This window comes from Lithobates pipiens, unplaced genomic scaffold, assembly GCF_037356315.1.
Source record: "Lithobates pipiens isolate NorthernLeopardFrog02 unplaced genomic scaffold, aLitPip1_a1.2 Scaffold_19, whole genome shotgun sequence".
Taxonomy (NCBI): Eukaryota; Metazoa; Chordata; class Amphibia; order Anura; family Ranidae; genus Lithobates; species Lithobates pipiens.
The window spans coordinates 223,413,341-223,427,692 of NW_027507764.1; the positions used below are offsets into that span (position 1 = coordinate 223,413,341).

At 49.6% G+C, this 14,352-nt stretch overlaps 1 protein-coding gene across 3 annotated transcripts in view; it reads right to left on the bottom strand.

Moving 5' to 3' along the window:
• The window catches only part of MLH1 (mutL homolog 1), a 172,050-nt gene that overhangs the window by 58,743 nt on the left and 98,955 nt on the right, over positions 1-14,352 (bottom strand). The window lies entirely within an intron of this gene.

Below are 14,352 nucleotides of genomic sequence, written 5' to 3' on the forward strand. Positions count from 1 at the left end.
ATACAGTTGTAAAAATCTATCAAATGCACCAGAACACTCCAGGGTTGAAGTGGGTGTCAATCAACAGACCAATAGGATTTGTCGTACTCACGGTAAAATCTTTTTCTCTGATGTTCATTGATGGACACAGCACTTTAATCTTGACCTTAGGGTTATATCGCCACCTTTAGGAGAGAACAAGGCAGAACACTTAAAAAAACAAGCACAGTACCGCCCAGGGGGCAGTCCTACTAGTTATAACCACTCACTCTGCTTCCAGCAGCTCAGTTTGTCAAAAAGCAGTGCAAACATAAATAGGAGGGGTGGGTGCTGTGTCCATCAATAAACTTCAGAGAAAAGGATTTTAGGGTGAGTACAAAAAGTCCTATTTTCTCTTTCGTCCATTGACATACATATCACTTTAATCTTGACCTTAGGGACGTCCCCAAGCAGTGTCAAAAGGAGGGGTGGGAACACAGAGAAAATAAACTCCACCTACCACCAAAAGAACTCTCCATCAGAGGAGTCGCAACCTCAGACAGCCGCCTGCAAAACCTTGCAGCCGAAGCACGCATCCGAAGATGCGTCCACATCGACCTTGTAAAATTTGTTGAAAGCGTGTATGGACGACCAGGTGGCCGCCTTACACCAAGAACAGCAGTCGTTTGATGCCAGAAAGCCCATGAAGTCCCAACTGCCCTGGTAGAAAGCACCATTACAAGAAAGAGAGGGGCCCGCCCCCTCTTGGAAAAAGTATGAACCACAATCTGTCTGATCCACCAGGAAATGGTGGCCAAAGAGACCGCCAGGCCCTTCCTCGGACCAGCCACCAAGACACACAGAAAGTCCGGTCTCCGAAAAGGAGCCGTAGCAGACAGATACACCCACAGGGCTCGGACCCCATTCAAAGAATGTAAAGCAACCTCCTCGGGATGCAACGGCCAAGGACATAAGGACAGAAGCATCATGTCCTCGTTTGAATGGAAGGTTGAAACAGCCTTTGGAAGAGTAGACAGCTGCGGAAGAAGCACCGGCTTATCCTCATGTAGATGGAGACTTGCTTGACAAGGCCGCCAACTCAGAAACCCGCCCTGCAGATGTAATAGCCACTAGAAAGACTACTTTGAGAGAGCTTCCATAAAAGGGATCTACCTAATGTTTTCAAACGCACCAATGAGTGAATCGCCAATGGTCGCTGAAAAAAGACAGCCAGCGCTGATAACTGTCCCTTAATGGTACTTAATGCAAGCTTCTGATCGATTCCTTGATGCAGAAAACAGCAGGATCTTGGAAACCAAATAAGAACATGGATGCTACTCCCTCTCCTCACACCGGGAGATGTAGGCCCTCCAGGTATGATGATAAATCTTCCGGGAAGAAGACTTTTGCGCCCTTAGCATAGTGGTAATCACCGAAGCTGACAGCCCTCAGTCCCTCAGCACCTGACTTTCAACAGCCATGCCGTTAAAGCCAGCGATGGTAAAGCAGGGTGGAGTATCGGACCTTGAGACAGACGGTCCTCCGGCAGTCGTCAAGGAACATCAGCATCATGTCAGTGTACCAAGGACGTTGAGGCTAGTCTGGGGCCATCAGAATCACCAGAATTCCCTCGGCCTCCACTCTGCGTAGCAGACGAGGGAGGAGCCTGACAGGGGGAAAGGCATAAATTAGCTGATAATGCCCCCATGGGGCCACCAACACGTCTGATGCGTCCGCCCAGGGATCCCTTGACCTGGCCATAAACCTCTGCATCTTATGGTTGAGCCGAGATGCCAGGAGATCCCCATCAGGTATGCCTCACCTTAGGTAAATGAGCTGAAACACTTCCAGATGCAGTGACCATTCCCCCTGGTCCAGCAACTGATGAATAAGTAGTCCACCTGCCAGTTTCCTACCTCTGGAATAAACCCAGCTGACAGAGCAACCATGCACCGCTCTGTCCACTGTAGTATGTGGGAGACCTCCAGCGCCGCCGCTGAGCTCCTTGTCCCTCCATGATGATTGACATACACCACCGCCATGGAGTTTTCCGTCTGGATCCTGACCGGATGACCCTGCAGCCTCTGCGACCATGTGGAGAGGCACCGCCTGCAGCTCCAGCACATTGATCGACAGGCAGAATTCTTCCTGCTCCCAGCAAACCTAGGCGACTGGATGCCAAAAATTCCCCCCAGACCCGAGTGTGGAATTGAGCATACGGTACCGCCTCAAAAGTGGCACCATGAGGCCCAGACCTTGCATGTAGAAACTCATCGATGACCTGCGAGACATTAGTAACAGCACCGCGGATTGGAGAGCTTCAGCTTGCTTGAAGGAAGAAAGACTCTCGCCTTTGGGGGGTTCAGAATCAACCCCAAGCACACCAGGCTCTGGGTCGGCAGCAACACGGCTTCTTGAGATTCAACACCCAGTCAAACTCCTGAAGAGTCTGCATGGGGATTGCCACATCCTCCCTTAGTCCTGAGGCAGAAGCCGCCCTCAGGAGGAGATCGTCCTGTTAACCCACGATCGTGATCCCTTATTGCCTCAGCAATGCCAGAATCAGAGCCAGCACCTGGTTAAGACCCTTGGTGCCGACGCTAGGCCAAAGGGAAGAGCTACCAATTGGTAGTGCTTGTCCCCGACCGCAAATCGCAGGAACCTCTGGTGTGCAGCGATTACATAACGGATTCCATCCTGAACCTTCAAACCTTCACAAAACAATTGAGGGCCTTGCAATTCAGGACCGGACGGACCCTTTCCTACTTTGAGATTACAACCCGATTGGAGTAGAATCCCTGAAACCTTTCTGACATCGGTAGAGGTACTATCACCCCATGCAGCAGTAAGTCCTGTACTGCCCCAAACAGGGCCCCCCGATGAGCCGGAAGGAGAAGGTGGTTTAAGGGAAAAAACCTGTCTGGCGGACAAGAAAGAAACTATCTTGTAGCCTGACAAAACCAGCTCGCAGACCCACTGGTCGGAAAGGAGAAGTCCACCGGTCTGCAAACTCCCGAAGGTGGCCACCGACCCGAGAGCCGGGCGGGGGCGAACCTTCATGCTTCATGCAAATCAAGCTGATTTGCTCGCAGGCTTGTTCAGCTTGCGATACCAGGGACGCTTTTGTCCCTCAGCGGGCCCCTTGTCTGACTGGGGACGCTTACTCGCCAACATAGGCGGATAAAAAAAAAAATCATAGGTAAATGAGAGGAGCCCTTGCCTACGGTGTAGCTCCTTACCTTTTCTGGATTGTGAGAGCAAAGTACTCTTTCCCCCAGTACCATTTTTAATAATGTCATCCAGCGAGGCACCAAACAGCCTCCCACCTTGAAATGGCAACTCCGCCAGCAATTTTTTCTTTTTCAGGAATCCCTCCTCACAGGAGTAATGCACCACAATTCACCTCGCTTACACCCTGGCAACAAATGATTCCAGGATTGCCTACAGGGCGTCCATGGGCTCCGCAGGAGCAGGGGAATCGGTTGCTATCATAGGGGTGTCTGAGGTCGTTCCCACTCCTTGACAATAAACGTATCAAACTAAATTAATTAGGTAGGGAAAAAACCTTAGCGGTGCGGATCGGCTTGGGGGACTCAAAAGGGACCAACACATCTGCAGATGCTCCAGCCGTATCCTCTATCCCTCTAGCGCTTTCCTGCACTAAAAACGGACATGGAAGCTTCCTCCTCATCATCAAGCGGGTCATGGTCCTTGACCTATTAAATGTTAGAACAGGGGCCTCAGCGGGGCCCGAGTCTGAATTAGAGCTTTCTCTGTCAGACGGGGGGGGGGGGGGGGGGGTTTACCCACCTTGCGCCCACACGCCGTTTCCACCCTGGCAACAAATTATTCCAGGACCGCCAACAAAGCATCCATGGGTACCGCAGGTGCAGTGGAACCAGTTACTACCATAAGGGTGTATGGGGAAGAAGCACCAGCAGCCTACACCATGTCTGACCCACTCTTGCCTGTCACCCGAGACCTAAGGCAAGAGACAAAAAATGCCTACCCTCTTAGCTGCCACAGACTGAGGGGCCCCCCACAGGACTCACCACCCTGACCCAGGCGTTGTGCTGTGCTGCTGTCCGTTCTCCTTTCTGCCTTCCAAAACATGGGGTGTTCTGTGTCAGTTTCACGCTGTTCCTGGCTTAAACACCACAAGAACATGGCCGCGGCTACAGGAAAATGACCAAGCTTCCCGCGGCAAACACTCTCCTCTGCACGCGGCAAAACGAAGGAAAATGGCCACGGTTCCCGCGCCGAACGTTCGCCCCACATGGCGGCAAAGGAAAGTGAGAAACGAATGGATAATCGAGTGGACCAAACAACGTTAAAACAAAAGGATAAACGAGCGGAAAAACCAAAGTTAAAACAAAGGGGAAAAACGAGCGGACAAGCGAACGCACAGCACCCCCCCCCCCCCTGCCAGGACCCAGAGACCCCCCGAAGGACCCCCGGCCAGGTAGGTGCACTGCACCCCCTACACCCAGCCACACCGCACCCCTTTAAAATGGGGAGGAGGGAAGAGGCAGGGAGAGAGAGAGAGAGAGAGACACCCCCTAACCTACCTTCCAGGGAGTGCCCAGCTGCTCCAACCTGCCTAAACAGGTGGAACCATACTTACCCTTCCTGCAGGGACTGCTACATGCACTCCACAGACAGACCCATCACCCGAGTAATACGGGGTGGCTGTCGGCCACGGCAACACTGTGACTCACCGGCCACCCCTGGACCAGAATGGGGCCTGTCGCGGCCGACCCAGCATGGAGCTAAGGTCTGCACGCGCTCAATGGTCAGGCTGGGGAGACTACCAGGAGCTTTATTATCCAGCCTGTCACCAAGCCCGGCTGTTGATTGTAGATCACAGGAAGCAAAAACAGCAAAAAAGAAAAAATTTCAAAGACCACTGGGTCCCCACAAGGAGCCAGGTCCTTCTCATAGACTAGGCAGAAAAAAAACTGAGCTGCTGGAAGCAGAATGAGGGGTTATAGCCAGTAGGACCGGTACTGTGCTTGTTTTTTGTGTGTTCTGCCTAGTCCTCTCCTAAAGGTGGCCATATAACCCTAATGTCAAGATTAATGTGCGGTGTCCGTCAATGAACAAAAGAGAAAAAGGGCCAAAGACAAATATAGGTTCCATTAGTATATATTTCCCAACTGAATAAGGTAAAAACCACATCAAACTTAAGGGTCACTGGGATCTAGATTACAAAACAAACTAGGGGAATGAAAATGTCACACAACCCCGCAAATGATGATATAGTCTAGTTTTTTCTTTTTTAAATGACACACACGTTATACTTGAAAGATTTGAAATGGACTCTACAAACAATCATAAGTAAATGAAAACCATTAAAAGTTGTACCATCATCCAGAAATTTGTTTAAGATAAAGAAATTGGGAGCCTGTATTGTGTAACAAACTTTTGTATATCTTTTTAAAGGATTTTTTTCATACTTTAGCTTACATTTAGTGCATTTTACCAAGATAGTCCAATTGCACCCTAGCTTTTTTTGGCTGGGAACCAGGCTCACAGTTTTTTTAAACAAGTTATACTTCTCTGGTCCCTCTTTGGTGCTCCTGGCCCCTCCCCTTCCTATCGAGTGCCCCCTCAGCCAGGAGTTTTCTATGGGGGCACTTGAGCAGAGTCAGTCATCTTGCATCCATTCAGACATGGAGCCCCAACCTGGCCCCACCTCCATTCTCCCCTAATTGGCTGACTGACTTTAATCGACAGCAAATGGCACGGCTGCCGTGTCTCAGCCAATTAGGAGGAGTGTCCCGGACGGCTTAGACATTCATGGACATTGCTGAAGAGAGATGGTGCTCAGATAAGTAATTAGGGGGTGTTGGGGAGGCTGCTACACACAGAAGGTTTTCAATCTCAATACATTAAGATTAAAAAAAACCTTCTGTCTTTACAACTCCTTTAATGTATGTACATACAGTTAAAAATGTTTACCGTATATACTCGAGTATAAGCCGAGATTTTCAGCCTCTTTTTTGAGGCTGAAAGTGCCCCCTCGGCTTATACTCGAGTCACCGCTGTCTGACTGCTCGATCAGCGTATTGAGCAGACAGACGGCGGACATTAAAATTCAAAAGCCGCGCCTCCTTCTCCGCCTCCGCCTGTGATAGGCGGAACACTGAATTTCCCAGCAGTCAGTGTTCCGCCTATCACGGACATCCGCTCATTCTCATGCTACGGACGAGGATGAGAGGATGTCCGTGATAGGCGGAACACAGGCTGCTGGGAAATTGAGTGTTCCGCCTATCACAGGCGGAGGCGGAGGCGCGGCTTTTGAATTGTAGAATGGCCGCCGAGAAGAGCGGCGATCCTGGAGCGGCGATCCATCGGCACGACACGGGACAGAGGAGGCACGGGACGGAGGAGGCACGGGACGGAGGAGGCACGGGACGGAGGAGGCACGGGACGGAGGAGGCACGGGACGGAGGAGGCTCGGGACGACGGCGGCTCGGGACGGAGGCTCGGGACACAGGTAGGCTGGACACACACACAAGGCTGCACGGACACACACACACACAGGGATGGATGGATGGATGGACACACACACACACACAGGGATGGATGGATGGATGGATGGATACACACACACACACACACACACAGGGATGGATGGATGGATACACACACACACACACACACACACACAGGGATGGATGGATGGATGGATGGATACACACACAGGGATGGATGGACGGACACACACACAGGGATGGATGGATGGATGGACACACACACAGGGATGGATGGACGGACACACACACAGGGATGGACGGACACACAGGGATGGACAGCCATGTCTCACCCTCGGCTTATACACGAGTCAATAAGTTTTCCAGTTTTTTGGGGGTAAATTGGGGGCCTCGGCTTATATTCGGGTCGGCCTATACTCGAGTATATACGGTAATCTAAAAGTAGAGAAAATATGACCAAACAGGCAATGGGTTAATGGTCTTAAAGAAACCAAAAATCTGTAAAACACTGCAGACATATTACAGAAGTTTTTTAGAAAATGGGGACATACTGCCAAGAGACAGCCATAGCCTGGAGATGTGTTGCATGACTGCTGGAGATCATTGCTATTAGAGACTCTTTACAAATCTTTCACAGTTCCCTCTTAAAATGTACTTGTGGCACTTTTGACAGTTGTCGTAACAAGACCAATTTTAAAAGTTAAGGGATAAAAAGACAAAAAAAATAAAAGGAGAAAAAAAAAAAAATAGATGGACAGCAAAGATAAAAGAATTAAGTTAAACTAACCAGTAACAATATTTTCAGGAGTCTTTCAGGACAGGCACAGCAAGGAATGTGGCTGCACCCAAAAAACACACAACTTAGAAAACACTACGACACAGATCTTTAAAAAGTGGGGGCTCATTTTAAACTACCTCAATTTCACAAAGTACATCTAGCTTTAAGCTTGCAAGAAAATACATTTAAACAAACATTGTAAAGCGGGTATCACCTGCTGTCATGATTAGTGGATTATGCAGACTGCCTGCATCCAGTTCTAATCATTTGCATTTGTTCATTGCATGAGAGTTTACATGCGAGTGGCTGCGATTAGCTGCAGGAGCTGGCAGCCTCCCATTGTTTTAAATGGGGGCTGCAGCGAATTGTGGGAATTCACCTTAAAAGACAACGGCTTGTAGCACCTCCTGCTAAATAACTGATGGCCAGCAGGCAATAAATCAGGTCTATAATACCGGATAAAAGTTAAAAGGCTTGGCCATGTTGCCACTCTGTATATCTGCTCTGGTGTAGCACCAGCTTTCTCTGTTCAATATGTGGCTAGCGCTTTAGTTGAAAAAGCCTAGAGACCTAGAGGCAATAAAAATTTATTGGCAGATATGCGCCTCTGATAGCCATCTTCAAATAGAATTCCTTGATGCATTCCTTTTTTCTTTTTTTTTTACTCCTCCAAAGGATCACAAAAAGAGCACCTGTCTTCCTAAAGCTGCTGAACCCATCAGGGAACTGCAGCAAACATCTTCTCACATTTAGAGTACCGTATATACTCGAGTATAAGCCGAGATTTTCAGCCTCTTTTTTGAGGCTGAAAGTGCCCCCCTCGGCTTATACTCGAGTCATCGCTGTCTGCCCGCTCGATCAGCATGTCGAGCAGACAGACAGCGGCCATTCTATTCAAAAGCCGCGCCTCCGGCTCCGCCTTCGCCTGTGATAGGCGGAACACTGAATTTCCCAGCAGCCTGTGTTCCGCCTATCACGGACATCGTATCATCCTCGTACTACGGACGAGGATGATACGACGTCTGTGATAGGCGGAACACAGGCTGCTGGGAAATTCAGTGTTCCGCCTATCACAGGCGAAGGCGGCGGCGCAGCTTTTGAACTTTACAATGGCCGCCGACGAAGAGGGCACGGGACGGAGGCAAGGCAAGGCACGGCACGGGACGGGACGGGGGCAAGGCAAGGCACGACACGGGACGGATGCAAGGAGGCAAGGCACGGCACGGGACGGAGGCAAGGAGGCAAGGCACGGGACGGAGGCTCGGGACAAAGGTAGGCTGGACACACACACACACACACACACACACACACACACACATGGATGGAGACACACACAGGGATGGATGGATGGATGGATGGAGACACACACACACAGGGATGGATGGATGGATGGATGGAGACACACACACACAGGGATGGATGGATGGATGGATGGAGACACACACACACAGGGATGGATGGATGGATGGACACACACACACACACAGGGATGGATGGACGGACACACAGGGATGGACGGACACACAGGGATGGACGGACACACAGGGATGGACGGACACACAGGGATGGACGGACACACACACAGGGATGGACAGGCATGTCTCACCCTCGGCTTATACACGAGTCAATAAGTTTGCCAGTTTTTTTGGGGGTAAATTGGGGGCCTCGGCTTATATTCGGGTCGGCCTATACTCGAGTATATACGGTAGGTGGGATTCTTCCTGTTAATGGAGGAATTTATGCAGAAGTTTCACAGGATAAATATCCTGGGAACTGTAAAAATACAAGTGAAATAAAAGCTTGGGTGTGTATTTAGGACTACCCGGTCCATCAATATAGAAAGGCAAGGCTCTCTGATGGAAAACTCGATTTAGCAGTAGCTAAAATACTGTCTTGAGAAAAATAAATGTGGTTAGTAGGTAAGAGTTTGAAAGGCTTTCCTGGTAAGAGCTTGAAAGACAACAGATATCCTGTTTAGGAAAAAGCTGGACCTAGACTGGCCTTGACACTTGCCTTCAAAAATATGGAAATTAGGGGATCCAAAGCCAATCTTCCAAAAATAAATAAATAAATAAATAAATAAATAAATAAAAAGGCCTGCAGTTAGTACCTTTAGGGCTAGTTTACACTTTCTTCAAAACGTGGCTTCAGACACTCTTTGTTAAAGCTCTCTGAACACCAGGCAAAGCTCCTGTCAGTAAATAAAATGGTTAACTTACAGTCCTGTTTACACCTGCCTCTGCTTGGTGTTTTGATGAGGTGTTGGTGGGGCTTCAGTGGGGCTCAATGCGAGCTTTGCTAATAGACCATGGAGGCTTTGAAGACGCTTTAAAACACCGTTGAAGCTACATGGGGTATTCATTTTGAAGCGAAGCAACGCAAAAGCATGTGTAAAAAAACAGACTGTAAGCAACCATTTTATTTAGTGACAGGAGTTTTGACTAGCATTCAGGGAGCTTTAACAAAGCCTGTCCGAAGCCTTATTGAAGCCAAAGCAAGTGTAAATCAGCCCTTCGGGCAGCCTTTCTCAACCTTTTCAACACAGAGGAACCCTTGAAATAGTTCTCTGGTCTCGGGGGAACCCCTGCTAAATTTTAGAAATCTACAACTCATGATACACTAGTGTGATGGTCAGTGGAAAGAATGGTCCTTACACTTGTGGTCATTGGGAAGAATAACCTCCTTATAGATAGCTAAAAAGATCAATGGTGTCAGTGGGAACTTATCTGAGAGGCAGAAATTGCCCAATGCTGAAGAAACCCCTAGCAACCTTTGGAGGAACCCTAGTTGAGAATCACTGCCTTAGGGTGCTGAGAGCAAGGAATTTATCAACCTCCTCTTTAAAGAATCCCAGTACTGAAACAATGATCGAGAGGCTGTAGTTTCTCTTGACACACCAAGTGGAGAATAGGATTTTTGTACTCACCGTAAAAAAAATCATTTTCTCTGAAGTTCATTGACAGACACAGCTCCATTAATCTTGACCATAGGGTTATTACGCCACCTTCAGGAGAGGACAGGCAGAACATGTAATACATGTGAAAAACAACAGAACTGTACAGTTCTGCCCAGGGGGTGGTCCTTCTGGCAATAACCCCTCAGCCGGCTTCCTGCAGCTCAGTACGTCAACAAGCAGTATAACGTAAAAAAATAGAAGGGGTGGGTGCTGTGTCCATCAATGAACTTCAGAGAAAACGATTTTACGGCGAGTAGAAAAATCCTATTTTCTCTCTCGTTCATTGACGGACACAGCTCCATTAATCTTGATCATAGGGATGTCCCCAAGCAGTGTCATAATGAGGGGTGGGAACAGCAAACATAACTTCACCCACAACCAGAGGGGCTCCGCAAGGGAGGAGCCACCACCTGAACCAACCACATAAGAACTTGCGGCCAATATATGCCTCAGAATGTATTGACAATCAAAACGTAACTTTCTCCAACAAGAAGAGAGTGTAAATTGCAACAATTACCTGGCCGCCTGCAAAATTTTGCGGCCAAAGCAGGCATCAGAATATGCGCTTAAATCAACTTTGTAGAACTTTTTGTGAAAGTGTGAACGGACGCCGCCTTACCCACATGGGAGACTGACGCTTGATGTCGGAAAGCCCAAGAGGTCCCAATTGCCCTGGTGGAATGGATTATGACAGGAAAGGGGGGCACCTGCACCTTCAAGGCGTAAGCCTGGACCACGATCTGTCTGATCCACCTGGAATAGAATGGAAATTAGTCCTTTTTTCAAACCAGCTACCAAAACGAAACAGAGAATCTGACTTCCGGAAGGGAGCCATTGCAGACAGATATACCCTTAGAGCCCGGACCACGTCCAGGGAATGGAGGGCCACCTTCTTAGGATGTGTCGGCTTAGGACACAGAGATGGTAGCACAATGTCTTTATTGAGATGGAAGGCTGAAACCACCTTTGGCAGAAAAGAAGGTTGCGGACACAACACTACCTTATCCCTGTGGATAACCAGATAGGGCGACTTGCAAGACAAGGCCGCCAGCTCAGAAACCCTCCTGGCAGATGTAATAGCTACTAGAAAGACCACTTTCTGAGAAAGAGTCAACAAGGGAATTTCCCTGATGTTCTCAAAACGGCGGTTTCTGAAGCGCCGATAGCACCAGGTTCAGATCCCACAGAGGTAGGGGCGGTCGCACCAGAGGGACTAAATGCCGATTCCCTTGCACAAAGGTGCTCACCAATGAGTGAGACGCCAGGGGTCATTGGAAAAAACAGCCAAGGCTGGTATCTGTCCCTTGATGGTGCTCAAGGCCAACGTCTGGTCCACTCCACATAACAGCAAGACCCTGGACACAGAATAGGTGCATTGATGCCACCCCATCTCCTCACACGTGGAGATAAGCCTTCCACGTACGATGGTATATCTTCCGAGAAGATTTTTGTGCCCTCAGCATAGTGGAAATCACAGAGTCCGACAGACCTCGGTTCCTTAGCACCTGGCTTTCAACAGCCATGCTGTTAAAACCAGTGACGATAAAGCAGGATGGAGTATCGGACCGTGCGATAGGAGGTATTCTCGCATCAGCAACCGCCAAGGAGCATTCACCACAAGGCGCACAAAGTCAGCGTACCAATGACGCAGGGGCCAATCTGGGGCAATCAGTATTACTGGAATCCCCTCGGCCACCACTCTGTGGAGCAGACGTTTTAACAGTTTGAGCGGAAAGGAAGGCGGAAATTAGCCGGTACTGCTCCCATGGAGCCACCAACATGTCTGACGCGTACGGCCAAGGATTTCTTGTCCTGGACACAAACCTCCACACCTTTCGATTGAGCCGAGAGGCCAGAATATCCACATCTGGTGTGCCCCACCGCAGGCAAAGAAGCCTGAACACCTCATGATGCAGTGACCATTCTCCTGGGTCCAGCATCTGGCGACTTAGATAGTCCACCTGACAGTTTTCTACTCCTGGGATGTATATGGCCGACAGGGCCGGTATGTCGCACTGCCCACTGAAGGATGTGGGTGAACTCCCGTGCTGCAGCCGAGCTTCTTGTTCCACCTTGATGGTTGAAATATGCCATCGCTATAGTGTTGTCTGACTGCATTCTGATTGGACGCCCTCGTAGTCTCATCGACCATGTAGAGAGGCATCGCCTGATCGCTCGAGGCTCAAGCACATTGATCGGTAACTGGGATTCCTCCCTCGACCAGTGGCCCTGGGTCGATTGTACTCCCAGTACTCCACCCCAGCCGGTCAGGCTGGCATCCGTTGTGATCACCATCCAATGAAGAGGAAGGAACGATTTCCCGGACCGAAGGGCCGGAGATCTCAGCCACCAGAGAAGAGAGTCCCTGACTAACTGGCTCCCCCAAATCTGCCGATCCAGGGATAAGGGAGATTTGTCCCATTTGGACAATATCTCCTTCTGAAAGACTCTGGTGTGAAATTGGGCGTACGGTACTGCCTCAAAGGAGGCTACCATGAGGCCCAGAACTCACATGAGGAAACGCAGCGAGGACCACCTGCGGTTTCACAACAGCTTCATCGTGGCTCTGAGAGTCTGCAGTTTGTCTGAAGAGAGAAACACTCTCGCTTCCACGGAGTCCAGCAGTAAGCCTAGGTACTCCAGGCGCTGAGTCTGCACTAGTACTGACTTTTTGAGGTTCAACACCCATGGTGATTGCCACATCCTCCCTTAATTAAGCTGCTCTCAGGAGGAGATAGTCTACGTAACCCACGATTGTGATCCCACATTTTTGCAAAAAACTCAAAATTGAAGCCAATACCTTGGCAAAGACTCAGGGTGCTGAAGCCAGGCCAAAGGGGAGAGAGCCACAAACTGTTAGTGGTATTCCCCTACTGCAAGATCGCAGAAACCTCTGATGCCTGAGGCATATGGGTATGTGCAAGTACGTGTCCTGGATATCCAGAGACATAGAATGCCTGAAACCTTTCACTTTTTGGAACAGGCACTATTACCCCACGGCTGAGCAGGTCCGTTACTGCCCCAAACAGGGCCTCCCGGTGACCGGGGATTAAGGGTACGCTGGAGGGAAAGAATCTGTTTGGTGGCTAAGAGAGGAACTCTATCTTGTAGCCCAATGAAATCAGTTTGCAGACCCATTGGTCGGACAGAGAAAAGGCCCACTGAGCTGCAAACTCCCAAAGGGGACCCCCCACCCGTGCTTCGGGCGGGGGCACACCCTCATGCGGTAGCACTTTTGCTTGCCGGCTTGTGAGGCCAGGGACGTTTCTGTCCCTCAACAGTCGCCCTGTCGGACTGGGAGCGTTTACCTGGTCCTGTGTGGACGAAAAAGCCTCTTTCGAGCGGAAAAGGAGGGCCCTTGCCTACGGCGTGGCTCCTTACCCTTCCTGAACTGTGGGAGCAATGTGCTCTTTCTACCTGTGACATTCTTAATAAGGTCATCCAGCGAGGCTCCAAATAGCCGTTCACCAAGGAAGGGCAAATCCGTCAAGGCTTTTTTAGATGCCTGGTCCGCAGGCCAGCATTTCAGCCAGATCAGGTGCCGCAGCACCACTGCTCATACTGATGCTCTGAAGAGCAAGGGAAGTGTATCCAGGGCCGCATCACAGACATACTTAAGGCCGTGCACCAACTGGTCTGCTATTTCCATGCAGACTGGAGGAGACTGTTGCTTCTCCAATTCACAGTGCAATAGTTTTGCACACTCAGTAAGGGTCTGTGACACCAATGTCGTGGCCAGTACCGGTCCTAGCGAAACAAAGGTGGGGCCAGAACTTTTGTAAACACCTTGGGTGCAGTAGCTGGACCGAAGGGCAAAGCTACGAACTGAAAATGGTTCCACTTCGAATCGCAGATATCTCTGGTGAGTGGGCAAAATAGGCACATGCAGGTGCATCCTTGATGTTGATTGATGCCAGAAGTTCACCTCCTTATAGGACCCGATCAACTCCATGCTAAAAGGAGCGTATGTTCAGGAATCGATTCGGATCCTTGAGATCTAGGCTAGGTCTGACATCTCCATTTGGTTTGGGCACCGTGAAGAGGTTTGAATAAAACCCCAACCCTTGCTCCTCTGTGGGAATTTCCACGATCACCCCTTGAGACACCAACCGGTCTAATGCCAGAAACAGAGACTTCTTTTTCTCAGAATCTTCGGGGACACT